Here is a 10,386-nt window from a genome sequence, read left to right as displayed (position 1 = left end):
AACAAGCGTTGTGGGACGTCAACGAAGTTGCGGCTTGCGTACAAATGTTTACAAAAAACTTGCACTTCTACGCTCTGCAGCACCATCAAGGAGGATAATGGCTTCCTCACAGTTGCTCTTTTTGGAGATTTCACATTTCATTGTAAAGCTTTTAGTCGGAGACTAGTTCGGTCTGAGAACACGTCTATAACAAAAAAAAAGCCTCGCAATTAAATTTTAAATGTGTAGGAAACTTTACTGAAGCCTCTATTCTTTTTTTATTTTTTTATTCTACCAGTCAGAGTTGTGGGGCACTCATGAATGAATTATAACATCACCTCAGGATATGGAACCAACAGACGGAAAAAAACCCATGGTTTCTCATAACCGACTTATTAACTATTCATATTTTCAATGGGAGCGTGTGATGCGGTCGGCGACAGGAGGGATGAGATGAATGAGAGGCGGACGCATCAGACGCGACAGGACCGCGGTGTGCTGTGCATCGTTGCCTGGATGTAACGATGCCGGAGCGCTCCACTAATCTGTGCCGTGGCATTCTGACGACCTTTCCACCGCCACAACGTGGTCGAGGAAACGTGGTCCGGGGGTGTGTGTAATGAGCCTCTCTACCTGGTAGAGCCTCTGATGAGCATGAGGCTTCAGAGCGGCCACTGCAGGTAGAGTCTATACCGCAGTAGCCGCTCTGAAGCCTCATGCTCAGGAGAACTGTTTCATTCCTCTCGTCCTGTCACTTCCGTTCTGTCCGTTCTGTGTCCTCCAGTCTCCGGGTTGTCAGCTCCCGGGCTCTCCGTCGCGGTTTCTCTCTCTCTCGACCTCTGTTGTCTCTTCCCAATGTAGCCGCGGTGACGTCAACCCCGGTCTCTGCACAGGGACCCACTTGCACAGTCACACCAGGGAATCGCAGTGAGTGCAGGGGATGCGCGGTGTTGGCGTTTGAGGGATCGTCAGCCTTTTAACGAAGATAATTATAGGAAGGAGTGCTTTTGTAGATAGGGAGCGCTGGCGAGGAGGAGAAAACAGCGAGGGGGGTTTGCCTCGTTTGCACTGGAGTCCTCTCCGCTTCACGCAGCCAAGCTGACGGGGGATATTTTTATCAGCCTGGCACACACACAGTGCAAAAAAAAAAAAAGAATTCATTTGTGAACGCACACTCCCAGACAAGGACAAGATCTCCGCGGGATAGGGCGCCGCTGTCTTTCAGCCGCTATCGGAATAGAAATCATTCATTCTTATTTATGCACCTGCCGCGACGCCATCGTGCTCAAGGCCTCACCCACTTTGTGTCCAATGAAGCAGGAAACAGGAAAGCAGAAAACGTGTTTCCCCCGTGGTCTGAAACTGCTTACAAAGTGCACACGTGTCTCTCTCGCTCTGTCGGCATGCAGACATTTGTATTCTTTCAGTGCATCTTGTCCTTTTCATTCCTATCTGCCTTTTTCCTCAGAACAATCGGTTGGAAGATATAATTCTGTAGTTTGCATACACAGACTTGTCCCTGTTCATATATACTGGTTTGATGGAAGTTAAACCCAATTAGAGGTTGGGCCTGACACATCTTAAAATGTGCGTGAGAGCCACGGAAAGGAGACAGAGTGGGAGCATGAATAAAGCATGTCCTAAAGTGGTGTCACTGGGCGGCTGTGTTGGCATGTCGGCGCCGCTCAGGAAAAACATGGCCGTCTCCGGGGTATTGTCTGTAAACCGGCATGTTGGAGCAGCTAGATGGCTTCTTTATGTAAGCAGTCCCAGAGTCTCAGACATCATCTGCTATGCTTACAGCGGAGAACTAAATAATTTCCCTTCAGTACATTTTGTTTCAGGATGATTACGAGTTAGCGTTAGAACAGGCTAAGCCTATCTTACAAAGGGCTCATGGTTCCAATTGGCTTGCGTGACAATACTTTCTTTTTTAGGATTAGGATTAGTGTTGAATGCACCTGACATTAACGCGGGAAATATAATTGTCTTTATCCTCAAATACCATGCAAATCCCCCGCTCCCAATAGTTTGTTTTGCATATGCATTGAGACAGTCATGGCTAGAATAAATACCGTCTTGATTTTACCCCAAAGCAGCATGGTTTCATCTCCTTGCAGTGACACAAATACCGTAGCGTGCCACGCTGACAGATAGATGATCCATTGCAGGCGCTGTAATTGAAAACACTGCGAGGGGGTGGACAATTAATTTCTCTTTCTCTCGCCTGCTTCAAATCTCCACGGAGAACTACCTTGAAAATGCAGATAATAGATACGCGTGCTATTGATTGGATGGGGTGGGAGGAGAGGTGAAGAGGGGTTGCAGAGGTTCTCCATCACTAATCTCTCTGGCTGCGAATGCATCTAAATAACCTGCAGAGAGGCATAAACAGGCGCATCCGTCATGGGGCGGCTGGTGCGGACAGTGATGGATGCCTCCGCCCTCCGCCGAACCCCCCCCCCCCCGGTCGGGGGGAAAGCAAGTGACACCGGCACTCGGGAGGACTACCTAAACCGGGCAGGGAAATGCCTCCTTCAGCTCTGCTGCGATGGAACCAGCTTTCGGGCTTTTGTGTGTCGCCCCCTGTCCTCCGTCCCCTCGTCTCTTTGGGTTCGTCGGATTATCCGTCAAGATAGATCCTGTTTGTTTTGTCAAAGAGGAAATTGGTTTTGTGGATTTGGGGCGAGTGCGTGTGTCTGTGTGTGTGTGTGTGTGTCGTGTGTTTGTGTGAACTCACCCGTGTTTATGACTTTCGTTGAGCCCGTGTGTGAATTGATTTGGGTGTGCGTTTCTCCTTCTTGTCTGCGTGCCCGTGCACCGTGAGCCAAATCCCCTGTGCTGCCTGGACCCAGTGAGCAGGCGTGCCCACGCCAGTTTGCCTCAGAGGTATCTGATAGATATGGTGTGTGCGTGTGTGTGTGTGTGCGTGTGTGTGTGTGTGTGTGCCAGGCCTGGCCTTCCCTCCCCACCCCTAAAGCATTAAGATTGATCCCTCGTTCCCTCCCATTCCTTTCTCTCCCACTCCTCTGTGTGCCTCTGCCTTTATGAGACTGTGAATAGGTGAAGCTCACAGGCTCCAACAGATGGCCGGAGCTGCCCTGTTTCACTGTCTAACACACACACACACACACACACACACACACACGCACACGCACACGCACACACACACATACACTATTGCCCCATGAATGAGAGCCTTGAGAGAACGAGAGCAAGAGGCAGAGTTAAATGTGACAAGGAGAGAGAGAGAGAAGAAACAGAAAGCAACACATAAGAAAGACCAAACCGGAGAGAGAGTCGGCGAGGAAGAAGGTGGGAGAAGGAGGGAAGAGGAGAAGGAGAGAAAAGGAGAGAAGAGGAGAAGGAGAGAAGAGGAGAAGGAGCGAGAGGACAACAGCAAGTGTTTGCGAAAAGAAGAGAGAAATAAAAGAAGACGGAACGCCGCTGAAAAAAGGAGTGAGGGCAATATTGAATTTTAGATGGAAAAGAGGGAGCCTCTCCCCTCCCTCTTTCCCTCCCTCTTTTATTTATCTCATGTGAAACCACGCCTCCCTCCTTTCACTTGTCAGTGCATCTATAACAGTGAGCCGCCTGCACCGGGCTGCGAGTGAGACGAGCTCCTCACTCTGCCAGCACGGAGGACCGGATCTGAACGGACCGGACGGGACCGGATGGTACTGGACCGGCCAGAGCAGGTGTGTGAATATGTGTCCTCGTGTGTGTGTGTGTGTGTGTGTGTGTGTGTGTGTGTGTGTGTGGATTTGTGATAGACGACAGAGCAGCATCTGCATCCCTCAGTGTGGGAGCGCTGGCTCCTCCACAGGACTTGCTTCCCGAGTCGCATATCCAGAGGGTAACCGTGCTGGAGCTCTGCCCTAGTTTACACTTGAATGCTCTGATCCTTTCTGTTCGCCTCTGAGATTTATGCATGGAGTCGCTAACGGCGCCGCTCATCAGGGCGAGAGAGATAAGACCTCTCGTTCACCGCTGGACCCGTTTCAGGAGCTGCTGTTCATCTGGGGAAACAAGTTGGGAGGTTTTTTAGGGGAGGGGGGAGGGGGGGGGGGGGAGGATGCTGTTGACATGTGCTGTGTGTCTGGTAGCTTTCACAATAAATTTTTATTTTTAAGTATCTGTCATTGAAGTGATGATATTTGGACACACTGGTATCCTCCAGTAGGGAAACGATTACATTCCGACTGTCATGATCCACTCTTCAGCTTTCAACACTTCTTTGGTGCGTCTTTGGTGTTGAATTTAGTTTTTTTTCTTCTTTTGTCTTCCTGTTTCACAGTCTGTGGTGTTTTTGAAATATGGAACATTCATTGTCTCGGCACAGCTTTGTATTTAATCAGCCAAATAATAATCCTGCTGCTGAATGTGTGTGTGCGTGGGTTGAAAAATTAGAGCAAAAACAACAACTAGGAGTTATTACTTTTTTTTCCAAAGGCAGGAACGATCCAGTTTTGGATTGTTTACCTTGCGGGGGGATGGGGGGGGGTATCCGGTAATTCATTCAGGAGATGGCGTTTCAACAGTTGCAGCCGCTCCTATAGAAACTGAAGGCTTGCCCCGGTGAATGTACTCACTATCAGTGTTTTGTCAATATCTTTATGGGTCAAAAGGCTGTGGCATCACCAAGCGGTGGCGGTTAAGAGCAGCGGGGGGGGGGGGGGGGGGGAGCACTGACCCAGAGGCTGAAATATTTATGACAGAGACAGCTGAGCTCCCCGTGCTGTTTGTAGCGATAAGGGTGGGCGGGTGAAAGAATGCAAGGATGGAGGGATGGAGGGAAAGCAAAGAAGAGATTAGGAGATACATTCTTTAGGCGTTCATAATTTATCATGGCCACGAAGGCTCGAACCCCCACTTCAACTGGCCTCCTTTCTCACTGAGATGCCAGCGGACCGAATGGAGGATGCTCCTGCTTAGTCTACCTGTCAGCCAGTCCCCAGGCACACACACACACGCACGCACACACACACACACACACACACACACACACGCACGCATGCACGGACACCCAGATTTTGTTGTGATTTATATTTACACAATCTGTAATTGCATAGTTACACTCACAAATGAAATGCAGGAAGTGCACAGAAATTCATATTCTGTATTTCCTCTGCATTAACCGAAACCAAATTGCTGCACACACACTGCATACATTTGTGCCCAAGCTCACACAACACACAAACACACGCACACTCATTACATCTTTAACCATTTTATTTTGGTCACGTTTCCTAAATTCCTTTTTTTCTTCCTCCGTTGTTCACACACTCTTTGAGACACACACACACACACACTCATTACATCTTTAACCATTTTATTTTGCTCCAATTCCTTTTTTTCTTCCTCCGTTGTTCACACACTCTTTGAGACACACACACACACACACACACACACAGGGACACACACACACAGACACACACAATCAGTGGGAGTGACGACCTTGAGACCTGTTGACGTTGTTTGCGCCGGCTGTGCCGGGAATACATAAGCGGCCGTGTGGGACCCCACGGCGGAAAAAAAAAGGGCCGCTTGACATTCCAGTTTGTAAAAATGAGTGAAAAACGTGCGCAGGGGCCCTGGCGACGCAGTTGAAGGGAGACGCCGGCATGAATATGTATTGTATGCTAATGCGGCACGCCAAAAGCTGTTGGCTCAAGCTGTTGATGAAAGCAGAGGACACGTCCCCCCCCGTCGCCACCGAGGAGGAAGCGCTATCGACGAACCCTTTTGTCAACGCAGCCGCTTCCCCGGCCCCGCGGGGGCAGCGTGGCGACAGGTGGCAGATAGCAGTGGCAGCCGCCAAGGTGACACCCGCCAAGGTGACACCCGCCCGACGCTCTCTGCAGAGCGCCCCCCGTCTGCTGACCTTTTTGTGGGTAGACACAGCGAGGTTTGACCCGAGGGTCCTCGAGCTCAAGTCTCCCATTCGCTTCACTCGGCCCTCTCCGCGCCGCAGCTTCTTCCACCTGCTCCACTTTGCTGCTTTTGTGCACATTTTTAACTAAAACCCTCAGTGGAAAAACACCAGTAATGTAAGAAAAGCTGAAAATAATAAAAAAAGTCTTTATGCTCGGCTGAGATGGAAAAGTTGAAAAAGATGCAATAAGAAACTGATGGAAACTGATTTTTTCCGAGACGTTATCGTACGGCTGTCGACGCGGCATTCATATTATTCTGCCATGCACCGTTTCCGAGGCTTCACTCCACTAGAGAAACTCAAAAAATAAAGAATAAAGAGAGCGGGGTTTCAGGTGGGGGGCGTACATAAATATGATGTCGCCGGTTTGAAAATAAACCAAAACACAAAATAGCATCTAAAGGAAGGAAGCAGCAATTAAATGCCGCGATATATCATCGCTACGGGTGCGCAATTATTTATGTAACCTTGCAGCTTGTATGCGTATCTCTATTGAAATATAGTGAATAGACACACTTTTACTTATTATATTCTTCATGATTTCCAGCTTAAAACTTGGAGGCGCAGCTATAGCGTTTAATTCCTCACACCCAGGGCTCCCATAGAAGACATTAAAAGTAGCCTGGCGGCGAGGCCTGTTCATCTGTACGGAGGAGCTGCTGTTCACAGTGAATCTCTAATGACAGGAAGGCACGACGCCTCTCAAACACTCCTCTCTGGAGAGAGAGAGCGGAGACTCGTCTGCGGCTTTACGGGAGCAAATAAGGAGGAAGCACATTTCCCTGCACTCATGCCGGCGTGCACGTGTCTCCAGCCTTTGACTGCGGTGTGCGTGCGAGCAGCGCAGTCCGATTTCCATCTCCTCCGTCTGTACGGCTGAGCTGCGGTAGCCGAAGGTGTAATCGCACCCCGCCGACCTTCACGACCCAATCCGTCTCCAGAGATACGGTGGACGGAGGCCTCTTCTCCCCCCCCCCCCCCCCCCCCCCTCTCCTCCTCTAATCAGATGGTTATCGGTGGCCTTTTCGCAACGGTTTTCTTACACTTGTGAATAATTTATGACATCATTAACTGCGGTTGCTTAAAGCAGTGATTGGGAGATTTTGGAACAAGGACGAGCGTCTAACTCTCGTTCGCAGCCAAGCCCGGTTTTCTGTCTCATGACCGCAGATGTAATTAGAACGGTTATCTTCACCTGCGGCTCCCGCCGCCGCGTTTTAATTGATCGATCTGATACTCAATTCCTCTGTTGCTTTTCTGTCATGAGCACGTCTCCTCCGATGCTCGCCATCGGCTCCGTGTGCTAAGATGATTTCCATTAGTACGGCAAAACAAACACACACACGGCGCGCTCTCCTGGATTTAGGCAAACAATCAATGAAAGCACTCGGATAACAGCGGTCTAAGTGGCCCATTGATGTTACGACTACACGAATACGGGATGCAGTGGTGATGGTGGCACACACCAACTCAAAAACCACATGAAAAAGAAATTCTATTCTGGGATTTCTGTTCGGTGAAACAAAACATCACTCAAAAACCAGCCTGGGAAGAAGGGAGAAGAGCAAAGAGGGAGAGCAAAGACCAATGTAATCCCCCCCCCCCCCTTTCACCATGTTGTCCCTAGTCATGGTGTCTTCGTAGAGCGTCCGCGCTTCTTCATTTCCCCGATTTGCTTCACTTCGGCTCGCCGGTCACAACTTCAGCACCCGCCTCTCCTTCAGGGTGCTGCAGCTATTGTTGTGCCTAATAAGGTTTATGGAATTACAGATCTCTGAAATTGGATTTTCTCACTCCGCCGTGGCGGTGGGATTACGGGTTTAAGGCCGGGTGCATCGGGGCACAACTGCCCTGCGTCTGAACCGCTCCTTTTTCTGACTGCACCCCTCAAATCGGGGCGAATGGAGCAGATTGATGTGCCAACAGCTCTGGAGAAAGCCCGGGCAGATCCCTCGTATCTGTGTCTGTGCCTGGCAATTAAATAGAGTCAGAAAAGCTTTTTGGCTTCTATACGTCTGGATTTCTGTTTCTCTCATGTCGACCACTCTCTCTCTCACACACACACCTCCTCCGTCTGTCCTCACAACTTTTGACTGTGTTTGATCTAATTCTAATCTAATGAATCTTTTGATCTTGCTCGTCTTGACACCCAGACTCATCAAAGATTCCCACATCCAGAGTAGCTCAATTCCTCCTAATCCCTAAAATCGGGCTGCTGGAGCAGCAATTGATTCTCAGCGATACAGAGAGGTGGAACGCCTACCCCAAAAGCTTATGTTATGTTTAATGAACTGTGGGATGCCTTTGCCCCCCCCCCCCCCCCCTTAAAATAAAACCCCAAAACATGCCATTGTTCAGGTGTGACCGAGCATAAACTGCAACCGGAGAAGGAGCACACAAAAAGTATGAAATGAAGTGAGTGAGAGAGAGAGAGGCTGTGTAGAGACGTTGGCAGGAGGCTGGTGTTCATTAGGAGTGGTCCATAGGCTTAGTGAACTCTTAATTGGGGGAAGAGACAGGGCTGAGGATGATGGATCAATAGAGGCAGAGCCGGGGATCCAACTCACTGAAATCAATCAGCCTCCTGCCCGACGGGGAGAACGCAGCCAATCAGAGAACCCGCCGTCCTCGGACTCCTTTTACCCTCTCAGTCAAACGTCATCGACGGACAGGCGGCTCGCTCCGTCTAATGTCAGTCAGAGGAGGATGGAGTCGTCCTGATTGCTTTTATTTGACGCGGTTGCTTTTGATCTCATCGCTGGAATGCTTCAGAATGTCACTCCACGTTTTGGTGTAACGCGGGCCAAAGAGCCGGAGATCGTCGCCACTAATGAAACATGATTCATTAGCACGGGGAGCACTTCATAGAAAGGAATATCAAATGAATCCCTGGCATGTTCTTTTACTCCACTGCTAAAAATAGTCACTTTCTCCTCCTCTTCTTCTTCTTCTTCTCCGCCGTCTTCCTCCTCGCCTGCGTAACAGCCATCTCTCTGCCCTGTCACCTTTTTGATGTATCATCCTCTTATTATTCGCATCAAGGACGAGGCCAGGTGTCGCATCTTCTCTCGGTGTCCACGCTCGTCACACTGCCTTGTCACCCACAGCCTGTTTCCGATCCACTCCCTCCTTCCTCCCCCGCTCTGCTTATTCATATTGAAGCTGTCAGTCCTTTTTTTATTTTAGCGAGCGACAAGGAAAGTAAATCACGTTTTGCCATCCGCAGCCTGCCGGTGATTGCCCCGCCAGTTAGTTTAGACGTCATCATAGAATCGTGTCAAAGTAAATGAAGTCTCCGCTGGTCTGTGTTGTTGTGCCTCTTCCTCGGCTTTTCTCTTGCTTCAGACGGCGCAGATAGACGGGCACAGGTGTCCCGCCGCCGCTCTTTGATGCCCACGAGTGGCTGTCAGAGAGCAGCTGGGGTCGGAGGGGTGCCTCGGCAGTGAGGAACGTGCGGGCTTATGAGGGTTCTCCGGTGTATTATTAGCCCCCACGGGTGGCATTTGTGGGGCGCCACAAGCGTTTCCACCCGAAGACCGCATACGACGCATCACAGGCTCCGTCGGAAAGAGAGAGGGGAGGGGGAGATTAAGGCCTAGATTCCAGCGGGGCGGGTTGTGGAGATGTCAACGCCGGTTTTGGCTCGGCGCCGATGCTCACGCGCCTGGACGCTGACACCTGTCCGCTCCGAACACGGATCGGACGGCTGCTGTCAACGTGTCGACACGGGCGGACGCCCGAACGAGTGGAGACGGTGTTCAGGATCAGACGTGATGGAGCAGCGCTCGCACGGCATCGCAGACCAGAAACCAAGCGCTATCACTGTTCGCGAAATGAGGTGTTCTGGAGGGGTGAGAAGTAATTACGTCGAAGAATTGTTAACACTATTTCTGGCGCAGGTCTAATTAAAGCACCTTCCTGAATTATTTTCCGGCTCCCTCAGGCGTCACAGCATCAGCCCGACATGGATTCTAACCTCACGCGCACCGACGTGACGTACGCGGTTGTTTATCTCCACGTCCTACAGCTCGCCGCAGTGTTTTCCTCTGAAACAGATGTGTCGCCGTCCTGTGGGGGATGTGTGAGGGGAGGAGTGGTGTCGTATGGGGGGGGGGGCATCGGGATGGATTCATAGCTTTAAAAGAAAAAGATGGTTTAAAAGAAAACACAAGACAGAATGTCATAGATACAAGAGAGTCTGGCTCTGTTTGAGCGTCTGAGGGGAAGAAGTTGCATATTGTGTTTCCAAGTCTTCATCCACTCTGGACTTTGTGTTTGCTTGCAGGACTTGGCAGTCGGGCGGATTTCAGTGGGAGAGGAGAACATCAGAGACAGCTGGTTTAGAGAGGAAGGTAAGGCTGTTCACCTTCCATACACACACACACACACACACACATAGATTGCTACAGCTACTGTATCTGTATTTATTTTCCTCTGCATGCGAAAACAGTGCCCAACTGTGAAAGGTTCAC

The 10,386-nt window shown here is 50.2% G+C and overlaps 1 protein-coding gene across 1 annotated transcript in view; it reads left to right on the top strand.

Moving 5' to 3' along the window:
* The first annotated feature begins 3,595 nt into the window (after window positions 1–3,595).
* sulf2a (sulfatase 2a) overlaps window positions 3,596–10,386 on the top strand; it is a 30,063-nt gene continuing 23,272 nt past the window's right edge. The window contains exons 1-2 of the mRNA XM_034532964.1: window positions 3,596–3,677; window positions 10,200–10,266. The gene's annotated coding sequence lies outside the window, so the exon portion shown is untranslated. The remainder of the gene's footprint in view (window positions 3,678–10,199; window positions 10,267–10,386) is intronic.

Source organism: Cyclopterus lumpus, chromosome 5, assembly GCF_009769545.1.
Source record: "Cyclopterus lumpus isolate fCycLum1 chromosome 5, fCycLum1.pri, whole genome shotgun sequence".
Taxonomy (NCBI): domain Eukaryota; kingdom Metazoa; phylum Chordata; class Actinopteri; order Perciformes; family Cyclopteridae; genus Cyclopterus; species Cyclopterus lumpus.
This window is presented reverse-complemented; position numbering and strand designations above follow the sequence as displayed.